Here is a 16166-nt window from a genome sequence, read left to right as displayed (position 1 = left end):
GAATAACTATTATTGTATATGCATTTGGGGTAGAAAAAAATTTCCTATACTATGGCAACCCAATGAAGCCGATTGGGGACTCCCAGACTCCAAAAATAAGCCGTTTACTATTTTTTTTAAGTATTATTGTCCTATTTTTCTAAACTTTGCTTAGGTAGTTTTCATAGTTAGACTTTGAATTTTTGTTTGAAATTTTTTGTGCTATCTTTTCATGATTTTAGGGTGTTCCTCACAAAATTTCAGCTCATTTTGATATCGTTTGAGTATAAATGTAGTTTTACCCCCTTGTTAAGTGCTTGTTGAGAAACACATTATTTGTTGCAATAGTGCATGACTAGGGGCAATCCAAGTGATTTACAACCCTTTGATCCTGAAATAGATAAATCCTTTCATAGATTAGTTAGACATAGTGTGCATCCTGGTCATTTTGTGCATTGTGAGCATTCTAAGCATTCTGTTGAAGGTGATTCTGATTTTGAACATTCCACTACTAATTTTCATACCGAGAACATGGCTCAACCTCCACCTCGTGAGAGGACTCTTAGGGATATGAATGCAACTAATTTCACTTATGAAAGCTTGTGCATTCAATATCCTGATGAGGGTGTTCCATATGCTCTCAAGACTGGACTAATACATTTGCTGCCCAAGTTTCATGGTCTTGCAGGTGAAGATCCTCATAAGCATCTTAAGGAGTTCCATATTGTTTGTTTCACCATGAAGCCCCCTAGTGTCCAGGCAGATCATATCTTTTTAAAGGCTTTTCCTCATTCTCTAGAGGGAGTGGCAAAAGATTGGCTGTACTACCTTGCTCCCAGATCCATCTCCAGCTGGGATGACCTTAAGAGGGTGTTCTTGGAGAAATTTTTCCCTGCATCTAGGACCACTGTCATCAGAAAAGACATTTCAGGCATCAGGCAACTTAGTGGAGAAAACTTGTATGAGTACTAGGAAAGATTCAAGAAATTGTGTGCAAGCTTCCCTCACCACCAGATTTCTGAGCAACTTCTTCTTCAATATTTTTATGAGGGACTTAGCAACATGGAGAAGAGTATGATTGATGCTACCAGTGGTGTAGCTCTTGGTGATATGACCCCTGCTGAGGCTAGGAATTTGATTGAGAAGATGGCTTCCAACTCCTAACAATTCAGTGCAAGAAATGATGCTATTGTTCTTAGAGGAGTCCATGAGGTAGCCACGAATTCATCTTCATCTACTGAAAATAAAAAGCTTGAAGGAAAACTTGATGCCTTGGTCAACCTAGTAACTCAGCTTACCATGAATCAGAAATCTACATCTGTTGCAAGAGTCTGTGGTCTATGTTCTTCTGTAGATCACCATACAAATCTCTGTCCTTCTTTGCAGCAATCTGGAATCAATGAGCAACCTGAAGCTTATGCTGCAAACATTTATAATAGACCTCTTCAGCAACAAAACCAACAACAGCAAAATAATTATGACCTTTCAAGCAATAGATACAATCCAGGTTGGAGGAATAATCCAAATTTGAGATGGACAAGTCCTCCACAACAACAATAGTCTATCCCTCCTTTTCAGAATGTCGCTGGTCCAAGCAAGCCATATGTTCTTCCTCCAATGCAGCAACAACAGCAGTAGTCACAACAAAGACAACAAGCAATTGAGGCTCCTCATCAACCTTTCTTAGAAGAGTTAGTGAGGCAAATGACCATCCAGAATATGCAATTTCAGCAAGAGACAAGAGCCTCCATTCAGAGTCTGACAAATCAGATGGGGCAGATGGCTACTTAGATGAATCAAGCGCAGTCCCAAAATTCTGACAAATTGCCTTTACAAACTGTGCAGAATCTGAAAAATGTGAGTGCCATAACTTTGAGGTATGGCAACCAAATTCAAGTGCCTCCACAAGTAGCAGCACCTGCACCTGAACCTGTCAAGCTTCATTCTATACCTGAAAAAGAGGATGAGATAGTTGCACAAAAGAGAAAGCTTCCTAACAAAAATTTTCATGCAGGTGGACCTTCTTCTAGTAATTCTGACTTACAGTAGCCTCCTATCCCTCTTCCATTCCCACCTAGAGCAATTCCAAACAAAAAGATGGAAGAAGCGGAAAAAAAGATCTTGGAGACCTTCAGGAAAGTATAGGTGAACATACCTCTGCTAGATGCCATCAAGCAGATTCCAAGATATGCCAAGTTTCTAAAGGAGTTGTGCACCCACAAAAGGAAGCTCAAAGGCAATGAAAGGATTAGCATGGGCAGAAATGTGTCAGTGTTGATAGGTAAATTTGTTCCTCACATTCCTGAGAAATGTATGGACCCAGGTACTTTCTGTATACCTTGCATTATTGGGAACAGTAAATTTGAGAATGTCATGCTAGATCTAGGAGCATCAGTTAGTGTCATGCCTCTGTCCATTTTCAGTTCTTTATCTCTTGAACCTTTGCAATCTACAGATGTGGTGATTCATTTGGCTAATAGAAGTGTTGCTTACCCCGCAGGTTTCATAGAAGATGTGCTGGTTCGGGTTAGTGAACTTATTTTTCCTGTTGATTTTTATGTTCTTAATATGGAAGAGGGATTTTCCCATGGTTCAGTTCCAATTATTTTAGGCAGACTATTTATGAAAATAGCCCGAACCAAGATAGATGTTTATGCTGGCACATTGTCTATGGAATCTGGTGATATTGTTGTTCATTTTAACATTCTTGATGCCATGAAACATTCATCTGAGGATTATTCTGTTTTTCGTGTTGAGATAATTGATCAGATTGCTGATGATTATATGTATGATTTTGACAATGTTTTTCATGGTAGGAAACATCCATTTTTATCTGCTTTGCATACTTGTCATTCCTTATGCATTGAATCTGAATCTGAGTTTGAATTTGATCATGTGTCTGATTTTTATGTTGAGAATGAATCTGAATTTGAGTCTGGTTCTGATTTTTTGGGTGTTGTACCTCTTGATGTTGATTTTTTAGAGCCAGAATGCACTAACCATGTTGCAGGAAGTACATATACTTCTGACTTGCTTTATGAGGTACAGGCTGAGAAACCTTCTTCTTCTCCTACCATGGTTCCTCCCACTATTCAGCCACCATCGACACCAGAGTTGAAGCCCTTACCAGCAACCCTCAAATATGCTTACTTCGAGGACAAGGAAAAATTTCCAGTGATCATCTCTGCCTCCCTTGATGCTAAGCAAGAGGAGAAGTTGTTGCTAGTTCTCAAGAAATCCATTGGATGGACTTTAGCAGACATTCCTAGTATTAGCCCATCTACATGCATGCATAGGATACTTTTAGAGGATGGAGCTAAGCCAATGAGGCAGCCACAGCGGCGACTCAATCCCGTCATTCTAGATGTGGTGAAAAAGGAAGTCACCAACTTCTTACAAGCTGGAATCATCTACCCCATTTCTGATAGCCAGTGGATGAGTCTAGTCCAAGTAGTTCCTAAGAAGACAGGCCTCACAGTGATCAAGAATGAGAAGGATGAGCTTATCCCCACAAGAGTGCAGAACAGTTGGCGAGTTTGCATTGATTATAGGAGGCTGAATCAGGTAACCAGAAAAGATCATTTTCCCCTGCCTGTCATTGATCAAATGCTTGAGCACTTGGCAGGTAAGTCTCATTACTGTTTTCTTGATGGCTTTTCTGGTTATTTACAAATTTATATTGCTTCTGAGGATCAAGAAAAAGACCACATTCACCTGTCCCTTTGGCACTTTTGCCTATAGGAGGATGCCCTTTGGCCTATGCAACACCCCTGGTACCTTCCAGCGGTGTATGCTTAGCATTTTTAGTGATTTTTTAGAGAGTTGCATAGAGGTGTTTATGGATGATTTTACTGTTTATGGATCCTCTTTTGATAGATGTTTGGATAATCTGGATAGAGTTCTTAATAGATGCATTGAAACTAACCTTGTGCTCAATTTTGAAAAATGTCACTTCATGGTAGAACAAGGTATAGTTTTAGGGCATATCATTTCCAATAGGGGCATAGAGGTAGACCTTGCAAAAATAGTTGTTATTTCACAATTGCATTACCCCTCTTGCGTGCGAGAGGTTCGTTCTTTTCTTGGTCATGCAGGGTTTTATAGGCGCTTTATCAAGGATTTTAGCAAAGTGGCCCTTCCACTATCCAATCTGCTGCAAAAGGAGGTGGAGTTTGATTTTAATGATCGGTGCAAAGAGGCTTTTGATTGCCTCAAGCGTGTGGTGACTACCACCTCTATCATCCAGGCATCTAATTGGACAGCCCCATTTGAGCTAATGTGCGATGTATCCAATTACGCATTAGGGGCTGTCCTTGCTCAAAAGACCTCCTTACTTCACCCTACTTCTCTTCCGCCATGACTTAGGGAGTTTTCTTTTTCTGTTTCTTTCTTTACTTTTGTTGCACTTGTCCAAATTTATTGATTGTTTTGATTGTTCTTGATCTTATGATTGTGCTACATTGAGGACAATGTGTTGTTTAAGTGTGAGGGGGGAGAGAAGATTGTTCTTTAATTTTGTTGGGTATTCTAGTTTAATTTTATTAGGTTTTCTAGTTTAAGTTTGTTAGGTTCTAGGTTAATTTTGTTATTTTGGTTTTATGTTTTGTGTACAACATTGCATGTTCCTCTTTGAATTTTGGGTTATGTACAGGTAATGGGTAATTGTTTTTGAAATAGGAGTTTCTTGACATTTTGTGAATTGAAACCCTTGTTTTCCTCTACATGTCAAGTTAGTTTTGAAGGTTCGAATTGAAGGTGATAGATTTACCCTTGGTGAGAATTTTGAGCCATCATCATCTATTTTATTCGGTGTGTTTTGCCCCCATTGATTGCTTGCACAATAGCCTTGGCTTGACTCTTGTTGATACTTCTTGCTTCACATGCATGTTGGGAGATGATTTAGGCATTTTATTCTTATAAGCCTCTAGTCAAATGAGTCTACCCTGAGTTAATTCCTTTGATAGCCCCTTTGAGCCTATGCTCCCCTTTCTTTGTTTTGAGCTCATTACAAGCCTTAAGTGAAAAACCATGATTTCACCTTATCCTTAAGGAATTTTGGAGCTTTGGAATTGTTTTGGGAATAAGTGTGAGGGGGGGCGGGGGGGGTATGTTTCATTGGATGATGTGTTTTTGTTGGCTATGCTTGATGATGTATTTTGGCCATGCTTGATGTATATACATATATTGCCTAAGCATTGCTTTATTTTTCAAATGCTTTCAATTGCTACTGTTCATATTAAAAAAAAGAGAAAAAAAAAGAGAAAAAGAATGAAATTAAATAAGTGAGGTCTTGGTTTGAAGACTTGGATTGGTTTAAGGACTTGGTTGATTTTGTTTTGGGTTTAATTTTTAATTTTGGTTTTGGGGTTTACTACTTTTTCTTACTTCCCAATTATTCCTCATTGCTCCTCTATTCCTTTGGGTTTTAGCTACTATCCCATACTTTCATCTACCTTGTCCTTGGCCTCATTACAACCTTAAAAGACCTTTTGATCATCATGTGCATGTGCTTGTGATGTGGTTGTCAAATTTAGAGTCTTGCCAAGTCGATGTGGTGTTTGTTTTCATGGGTGCTCTGAGAGTAAACAGTAGCCTAGACACTTGAGAGATAGAGTGCATATCTTGTGAGGCTTTATCACTTTTCATTCTTGAGCTGATTGACTATCTTGCCATGTTTGAGATGCTTGGATGATTTTCATGACGACCTTGATTCTTTAACTCTTTACGTGTTGGATGTTACCCATTCTTTTCATTCCTCGAGATATTGAGAAATATGTAATTGTTGTTGTGTCTGTCTGTTTCTCTTTAATGTCTCTAGATTTGTCCCTTGCTTTTTTTTTTATTATTTTGCCCAGGAGTGCAAAAAGCTAAGTGTGATGTCTCTTTCATGGAGAAGTTAGAACATCACATTACAGGGGTGCACTGGGCCTGGCCCAACAGAGGCTACGCATGGCCAAGTGAAGCGCTTATTGGACATAGCCCAAGTGAGGACCTTCTTCCACCTTCAACTCCAAGATACCACCAACCTATCAAACACTACCACCACCCTACCTCTTCTAAAACTCGGGTACCTATTAGACCAATGTTCACCCCTTTTCAGACAACCTACTTCCCTTCCCCCAATAAGACCAATTGATCACACCATTCACCTAGTGCCCAATTCCCAGGCTGTGAATGTTAGACCCTACTAGTACCCCTATTTCTAGAAGCAAGAGATCGAGAAACAAGTCGAGGCATACTCCAAAGAAACCTCATTCGACCCAACCGCAGTCTTATTCTTCGCCAGGTTTGCTTGTTAAGAAGAAGGACAACACATGGCAATTTTGCATCAATTATCGGGCCTCAAACACCATTACCGTCAAGGATAGGTTCCCTTTGCCTACCATTGACGAACTCTTAAAAAATTTGGGTCATGCCACTTGGTTTTCTAAGGTGGACCTTGCACAAGGTTTCCATCAAATTCGGATGGTGGAATCCGACATCTCCAAAATGGTGTTCCGCACCCATCAAGGGCATTACAAGTTCGTTGTCATGCCGTTTGGACTCTGCAATGCACTGTTCACTTTCCAAGCCACGATGAATGACTTGTTTTGACCCTTCATATGCAAATTTGTGTTAGTGTTCTTTGACGATATTTTAGTCTGTAGTCGCACTTTCGACAAACACTGGACCATTTGGACTGGGCTCTTAAGACTTTGCAGTAGGGAGAGTTTTACCTCAAACTTCCCCAGTGTACTTTTGGCCAACGCCGTATAGACTACCTAGGCCACATCGTGTCAACAAATGGAGTTGAGCCTGAGCCATCAAAGATAGAAGTGATGCCGGATTGGCCTATTCCCACTTCCCTCACATGAGTTTTGGTCTCGGCACTCATACTAGCTAAGATCATGTATACCTGTGCATCCTTCCTCAAAGATGTCTCAACTTGGTTAGCAAACAAAAACATATCACCTTCACTCACACTAGACTCAGGAAAGACAACAAAGTTCTCAAAACAATTTAATGAGATGTGGTTGGAAGATAAACAGTCCATACCAAGAATAACATCAATCTGGCTCAAAGGTAAAACAAACAAATCAATCAAAAACTATCTATCATAAATTCAGACAGGACATTGTAAGCACACATTAGAAGTTAAAACAGACCCACTAGCAGGTGTATCCACAATCAAGTCAAATTTCAAAGAAGACAAAGGCAAGGCAAGTTTTTCAACACAAACACGAGAAATAAACAAATGCGTCACACCTGAATCATACAACACAATCAATGGGACTTGACTTATGAAACACATACCTTGGATGAGATCATTGGACTGTGCGACATCAGCACCACTAAGAGCAAACACTCTCCCAGTGGTCCTCGGTCGTCCACTTTGGTTATTCAAACTTCCACTCCTTTTCTTCTTCCTCGGATGTGGGAAATTGGTACTGATGTTGCCCTTACCTTGGCATTTAAAGCAAGTCACCTCTCAATCTGTGCACTCACAAGCAATATGCCCAAGCTGACCATACTTCCTATACCTGAGTGATGTAGAAACAGTTGCAGGAGCACCACCACCACCGCTACATCTACCAATAGGCTGAGACATCTTGTTAACTGGCTGAGAACTCCCACTAGTGGAGTGAAGTCCTCCACTGAAGGGCTAGAATCCTGCAGTCCTCTGTCCCCCAAAAGGGTTTCCATATTTCCCAGGAGGGGCATAATACAATTTAGCATGACTGTGAGTTACAGGCTTCTTCTCTTTCCCTTGACTAGCATTGGCATTCCTGTAGAATGCGACCTTCTTCCATTGATCCTTGTCAAAGATCCTACACATGTTGGTCAGTTGTGCAAAGTTGTAGATGTTGTGACAGTTCACCATTATCTTCACTTTTGGTCGGAGGCCATTGATAAGCTTATCATATTTGGATTCTCCCCAACTTCCCCCTGATAATGAGGAAAATACCTTACCAGGTTCTCAAACCTAGTTGCATACTCTGCCACCGTCACGCTCCCCTGTTTTAGCTCGAGGAACTTCATCTTCTTCCTATTCTTCACGTCTTCTAGAAAATACTTCTCCATAAAAGTCTGTTTGAAAGTCTCCCATGGGACAACAACACCTGCTCCCTCCAGACTTGGGTGAGTGTTCTTCCACCAGTACTATGCCTCATCTGCCAGCATGGGAGTAGCAAACAACACCTTCTGTTGGTCCTGACACTTCCTCACTCAGAAGATCTTCTTAATCTCCCTCAACCAAGCCTCAGCGCCTTCAAGATCATAACCGCCCTTGAAGGTAGGTGGGTTATTCCTCTAAAAGCGATCTAAACCATGGTACACAGCTGCTTCTCCATTGCCTCCCTGATTGGCCATAACTTGTGCCAAGTTGTTCAAGGCTTCAGTAAAAAGTCATTCCCGCTCATTTCTCGCAGCCATTACTTCCTATGTCAGGTAAGAAGCAAAAACTTTGAGAAATATACCAACACAATAGAGTAAACCTCTTAACAGAATAAAATAAAACACAACAATACATCAGAGTACACAAGAAAAGACAGAAAGCTCATAACACACATGGCCGAAAGGTCCAACCTGGCTTTGATACCACTAAATGTGACACCTCCTACCCCACACAAATATATACTAAGAATAAAAGGAAAAACAATGCGGAATTAATTAAAATTTTTAAAATATATTTAAATAAAAACAATTCAAAAGGATAAAAGGTTCACATCCACTTAGTGAAATCATAATAGAACTTGTTCAAATAAATGATAAAATTATCTCAGCTCAAAACAAGGCCACCCATTCTGAATGAAGAGAAATCACACTAAATCAGAAAGCATAAAACAACTATATCATTCATGGAATTATAACATACAAAATAAAAACCCAATGTCATGATGTCACATTTATCATAGCATTTCCCTATCACAGGCAAAGCTTTTCCATCTCCAGCATGAAACTCATTATATGTTGGTTCACCTGAAACAAAATGGCAATCAACCCAAACACAAACACACACTGGGAGTGAGCTACCACATTTCTAAATAAAATACGGATAAACAAAAACACAAGCAAAATACTATAATTATTTATAGCATAACTCAACTTAATTCAATCCACGTCACTTCACCACTTTATCATTTAAAATTCATATTTCAATTATCAATCACATTACACATGAATCATACACTCGAGTCAAGACATAACAACACTCACCAATTTCATCTTAAACAATTCACAGGCATTATGCAATAATTATATTGAGACTCAAATCTATATGCATTGTGATACCATGTCAGTGAAAAACCACACTAGAGCACTTAGGAGTACATAACAAGACATGCCACACAATGGGTATGTCAGGTCACTCTCACTAAGTAAAATCATAAGGTGGCCAATCAGGGTCACTCTGTTTTGCGAGAATGCTCCAACCATATGAGATCAACATAGGCTTAAAGGAGCACTCAAACTGAGTGTCTTTACCCTCAAGGCCTAGACTCCGAAGAATCCGTTAGGGCCTCACCTTCTTTATTCAGGTCCAACCCCTAAAAACAATTTTTGCACACAGACATTGTTCATGAATTATATAATATCCACGACCTCACACTTGTGTTTCAAACATGTCTAACACATTGTGTTACAATTTAACACTTTAGGTTCCTAACTTAGAATCCTACACTTTTCTTTTAACATTTTGCGCATAAATATTTTTTTCAAGATAAACACCAATCATGTTATTGTATAATTCACAACTCACAACATAAGTAATATTACATCAAGTATTAACCACACACTTATTTACAACCATATCTCATGTCTACAATTTAATATCTCACAATTTAACTAATTACAAAATATACTAACAGATAGGTAAACATGCATAATAACAATAATAAAATATATCTAACTTCAAGGCTTATAAATATATTTACATGTATTACATGTGTGTGTGTGTATATATATATATATGTATGTATATATATAAGTAATTAACATACTAAAAAAATTAACATAAATATATTAAAAACTTATTGAATATATATATATATATATATATATATATATATATATATATATATATAATAACAGTAAATATAAATATATCCTTAGATAAAAATAAAAAAATATATAAATAACAATCAAAGGTTTATATACATATATATGTATATCCTAAATGCATTTCAATGAAGCCATGAAAATCCAACAATGAGAAACAAAATCTTGATTTTGAGCACTGCACCATCACCATGGAAATTAATCACAATTTTTTCAGAATTATTTCAAGAGTAAAATATAATTTGATAGAATTTATTATTGGCAAAAAGGAGGAAATCATCTAAAGAAAATCATACAATAGAGTAACAGAAAGCACACGCTCCCTTTATGATAAATTCTTCCTTGCTTAATTCATCAACTAGAAAAAAACCCAATTTTTTTTAGGATTCCCACTCAACACAGGAACACGTCAATCTCACAACAATTTTGCATCAAGACACCAATTTTTCTATCAAACATAATCAAGCCACAATTTAAAACATAAGAACAAAAATTACATTTCATAAAACAACCCAAAAATTAATCCTCTAGGGATCCCTACACATGTTCATTCTAATATTCAAGCGTGAGTAACTCATTCCTTACCTCGAGGTAGTCGCTCAAGCATTTTCCGTTAGCAATGGTGGTGTTTCTGCTGCTTTCTAGAGCTTCTTCTCTGGTTGCTTTGTTAGGGTTCTTGAGAGTCAGAGAAAAAGGAACATAAATGTTTTTACAAAGTTATTTAGGGTTAAAAGTTCCTTTATATAGTGAGGAAACTGATGACCTAATTTTATTTCTTCTTATTTTTATTTATTTATTTACTTGTTTATTTATTTAAAAGAAAACCCAAGGGACGACTGTTACATTGTTACATTCGACCACCAACTTAACCCCATATGGTCATCTATGGTAAACCGCCACCTAGCATCCCCAATTATATAGTTGGTACCTCATCTGTCGAGGCATTAAATTTTCTTCTTACTTCGCGCCAGGACATGTTCCAAGTTCTTAAGAAGAAACTTGAGCGAGCCCAAGAAAAGATGAAGAAGATTGCTGATGCACATCGCATGGACGTCACTTTTTCTATTGGTGATTGGGTTATGTTAAATTACGCCCATACTGTCAAACCTCTTTATCAGGCAACAACTACAGAAACGGGGTAAGCGTTACTATGGCCCTTATCAAATCACAGAGACTATTGGTCCAGTTGCTTACAGGTTGGCTCTTCATGATTCCGCATAAATCAACCCACTGTTTCATTGTTGAAACCTCACCATGGTCCCATATTATCATATCAGCCCCTTCCAACAACATCATTGGAAGGTAAACCTGTTATTGAGCCTTTAACTATCTTGGACCATAAGTGGGACTCTTCGGATCCACCTCAACTGCGTGTCCTTGTTCAATGATTGGGATTGCAACCAAAAGACTCCACTTGGGAGAATTGGACTAAGGTATAGGACATTTACCACCTTGAGGACAAGGTGCTTCTTGAAGCAGTAGGAAATGATAGCACTCTGAATCCTGCAGGTAAGCTCAGGCCCAAAAGGATTAGCAAAAGGCCAAAGGGATGGGAAGAATTCATCCACTAGGTAGTTACTCTCTAGAGGAGAATTAGTTAGTAGTGAAATTAGAATTTGTTAGAGGTTGTCTCCTAGTGCTCTAACCATTTTGTTATTTTTGTCTTTTACCTTTTCTGCAATTATGTTAATTGTAAGCCTATAAATAGTCAAGTTGTTAATGAAAGGGGGCAAGTATTAGCAAGGAAAACCTGTCTTCTTTCTTTTTTCTAGAGGTGTTTCCTGACCTTGAACACAGGAAGGCTCTTAGCCATCTACCCCTATCTTAAGTTGAACATATGATTTTAATTACCAATCTTTTACGATGTACTACAGTAGAAACATATCCACTAGTATACAACCAGGCTCCACTATCAACTACCTGATTTTCTAGCCACTATTACTCTTCTCTTTGAAACCAGCTCCAGCCCAATAATCCTTTAACTCTTGCCTCACATTAGGAGTCAACCAATCACTGTTTATTAGACCGTTTCGTAACTTGAACAATGTATTCTTCACAATCTCAGAATCTTTGTGGTTAAAAGTAGCTCTCACAATAGATTCAAATTGAGGCAATCACTTGCATGTTTTCTACAATCAACATGGTTAAATACACAGACACAAAAAGAAAAACTAAAGTGTAATATAATCTCCCTTATGAATTAGAAAAGAAATTATTCCACGTATATACTACACCCATCAAATAGCGGTGAATAAATAAATAAAACAAAAAAACACGGTATATAATCATATTTATACAACAATTTATATAATATTATCATTGAAACTAACACCTCAATTAAATGAAGAATATTTTAAAAATATTAACATTAAAAAAGATAAAATTAATTAAAATTTTCTAATATTTGATTTCTTATATTTAAATTTGGAGGAAGTCTATAATATAATATCAACCATATAGATGTTTTAATTGTTCCTAAACATATCAAAAAGATTTTCATTAAATTTTAGTTGTTAAAAGTTTTTTTTTTTTATAAAAAAAAACTAACATGTCATTCGCATTTTTATATTCCTGATAATATTATCCCAAAATAAGAGTAAATAACTTGAAACACCCCTTACTAATTTAAACACCTGAGGATAATCACACCTGAACTTGACGTAAAAATTCCTCGAATACCTCATCCAAGATTTTAGCTACTCCAACAAAATATTCTATCTTCAGACAGGTGCAGAATAACTCGTTATAAAGTTATAAAGAGTTAAAACTTGAGAATAGGATTTGGCAGGCAAGCTAATGGAGCACGACCAACATATCCTATATCAATTATATACATTGAGTATTCAGATGAGAGAATGGTCCAGAATAAAAGATAATACAAACGAATTAGCGTTCAGCGCCCAGCATTTTGGCAACTCGTGAAGTAGTTAAATAACAAATGCATCATAATAATATATACTATAAAAATCAATGCTTTAATTTCCTCAAGCTCCATTGCATGCAAACTCGGTATTAATCTCTTTGAGTAGCGGGTACGTATTTCCCAATATATTCTCCATCTTTTACAAATATGCAACTGTTTTCACCAATATTTGTTTAACTTTCCTTGTCTTTATATTAGAGATCATGGCTTTTAAAGTAAGAATTTGTTATTAAAAAAATTAACAGTTACGATTATAAGTTTGTAACTAACATTTTTTAAACTTTTCATACACAGTTAATTTGTATTAACTAGTATTTTAACTTTTATAAATTTAAAGAATAAGAACTTTTTTTTCCATGTTTCGGTACGTAAAAAAGTCCTATATATATTACATACGAATAAATTACGAGACATTAGAGGCTTTAGTCACATGGCTAATAAATTATGAGTTGCTTAATTACATGACAGCCTATTTTAATTTTGCATTCTTACTATCAAACACAATAGCATGCATGTTTTCCTCGCAAATCCGTCACTGCTGGATTCCTTTGACAAGTCTTTGGTGACCATCGCTGGCTTATCATAGATGTCGCCGCGTGCTACCTCATTAACATCGTCAAAGGTTTTCGCTTCTCAGTTCTCACACCTCTACCGCCTCAACCAACCTCTTCGAGCTCAAAATCTCCACTTTGCTCGTTGTGCATTCCTTCTTCATCATTATCGATCGGTAGCCACGTGGTAGTCGGGCGACATGGGATCCAAGTTCGGTCATTGGATTAATATAAAAAAATCTAGTAATTCCAAACTCTAAAGTTTCAACAACAACTTGGGGAGAGGACCAATGAACTCGTAGAACACCATCGATGAGCAGTGAAGTTATTGGAGGAGAGATCGAGTTGGAGAAAATCTCTCGTGGTGGAGCTAGCCCTCCATCGATGCAGATTTGACCATCGTTGGGACAGCCTCTGACGAAGGTCAACGATAGTCAGAGGAGTTGGGTGATGAAATTCGGTATAAAATGATCTATGATTTCAAGATTAATCCAACATCTCCAAATCATGGTCCATGGTGAACCGCTTATTAAGGTGATTCGTCGTAGCCTTCATCTTCTTTCAAACTTTAATGTATATATTCCAACGACGTTTGGACAGGAGTTGTTTGGGTAGAAAGATTAAAATAACTTTTTTTAAAAAAAAAAAATTATTGGAACTAAAGTGATTTGTTTTAAATTGGGTTAACTAAGTTTTTAATTTTTAAAATTTTTTGAAATTCAATTTTTGATCTTTAAATAGAAGTTTGATGGGTCAAAATTCTTAAACATTTACGAAATTCAGTTTTTATTTCCTAAACAAAAATTTGACGGGATAATGTTCTTTAACTTTTTTAAAATTTTGATTTTTAGTCTCTCAAATCTCATCAAATAAATAAAACTAATGAGTTTAAATTTTTATTTAGGGATTAAAAACTAAAATTTTTAAAAGTTTAGGGAACTTGACCGGTCAAACAAAAATTTAAAACTAAAAATCTTAGTGAAAAAAGTTTAGAGACTTTGATCAATCAAACTTTTGTTTAGAGACTAAAAAACTGAATTTCGAAAAAATTTAAGTTCTAAAAGCTTAGTTAACTCTTTTAAATTTAGATGACAAAAAAAAACTTATTCTAAATTTAAAAGACTAAAAACATAATTAAGTCTAATTAACTCACACTTAAATATGTTTTATGCCTATAAAATACATTTTTTTAGATTACTACCTAAATTATTTTCTTTTGCTTTTGGTACTTGAAATATTTCTTTTTTGTTTTCATACCTACTATTAGTGTTTGTCCATTAAGTGATGACATAACAAATCACATTATCATTGACACGTCTTTTTAAGAATTTTATTTATTTATTTTTAATTATTGTCTCTAGAGTTGGCTAAGCTGATGCTAGTTTCTTGATTCTAATTTGTTCTCCAACTTTGAGAAGGAGAAAGAGAAAGAGAAGGAGAAGAAGAATAAGAAGGTAGTAAAGCTCGTGGAAGAAGGGATCCTTGGTGTCGTGAGGCCGTCCCACTGGTGATGCTGAGTTCATTGTCACTACGATGACATACTCAATCTTAACCGTTCAAAAATAATTTAGAAACAAGAAATTAGCATTGACTTAACTGACTCTAGATACAATAAAAAATATAAACAAAATTTTTTCAAAAACTAACGTAGCGGCTTTTAAGTCATTTGGGAATAAATTAGAAAATTTGCATCGGTTTAGTCGACTCTAGTTACAATGATATAAAAATAAACAAATTTTTTTTAGAAACAAATGTGATGACTTAGGATCAAGAAATTAGCATCAACTTAATTGATTCTAACAACTATAAAAAAAATGTTTAAAACTAATGCGGCACGTCATCACTTAATGGACAAACATTAACCGTAGGTATGAAAATAAAAAATCAGTTATAGATACGAAAACAAAAAATAGGTAATAATATAAAAAAGAGATATTTTATATGTATGAAAACATATTTATTTATTTTTTTAAAATTATAGGAACTAAAGTGATTTATTTTAAATTTAGATGACAAAATCAAATTTATGCTAAAGATTAAAAACATAATTAAGTGTAATTAAAACATGCACTAAAATATTTATTTAATTAACTTGCGATTTACGTACTACCGCATTGTTGGCTCTGCCTTGTGGCTGGAATTAACTCCTATCGTGGAACTACATTTTTCCTGTCGGTTAAATGATAATTTGAAAAAAAAAAAAAAAAAACTTAATGATCATAACTAAGAAGCACATATGCTTGACGTCATAAAAATTTAAGTGGACGTACGGTTGTTATATATTGTAAATAAAAGGAAGAAAAAGAGAACACATAAATAAATGATGATTGGACATTCGTTAGATTTATCAATAATGATATCTAAGTAACACCTAAGTAAAAAAAAATAAATTTCTTCCCTTTCACGTTGTCAAGTAAAAAATTTTGGTTTCTTAAAAAAAAAAGTGAAAAATTTAGGTTACAAGACATTCTATCATGTATTTGTCTTCTTTTTTAATCTCCACTGTTTTGCCTCCTTTAAAGGAATATTTTAAAGCCATGATACTGTTCTAAAATAAAGTGTCTTAAATACACTTTTAGTATTAATAATATTGTTGACAAATTAATACTAATGATATTATTAACAACATCGTTAATATTAGTATATTAATATATTACAAGGACTTTAAAAAAATACTC

This window comes from Glycine max, chromosome 14, assembly GCF_000004515.6.
Source record: "Glycine max cultivar Williams 82 chromosome 14, Glycine_max_v4.0, whole genome shotgun sequence".
Taxonomy (NCBI): domain Eukaryota; kingdom Viridiplantae; phylum Streptophyta; class Magnoliopsida; order Fabales; family Fabaceae; genus Glycine; species Glycine max.
Note: the sequence above shows the minus strand (reverse complement) of the source record.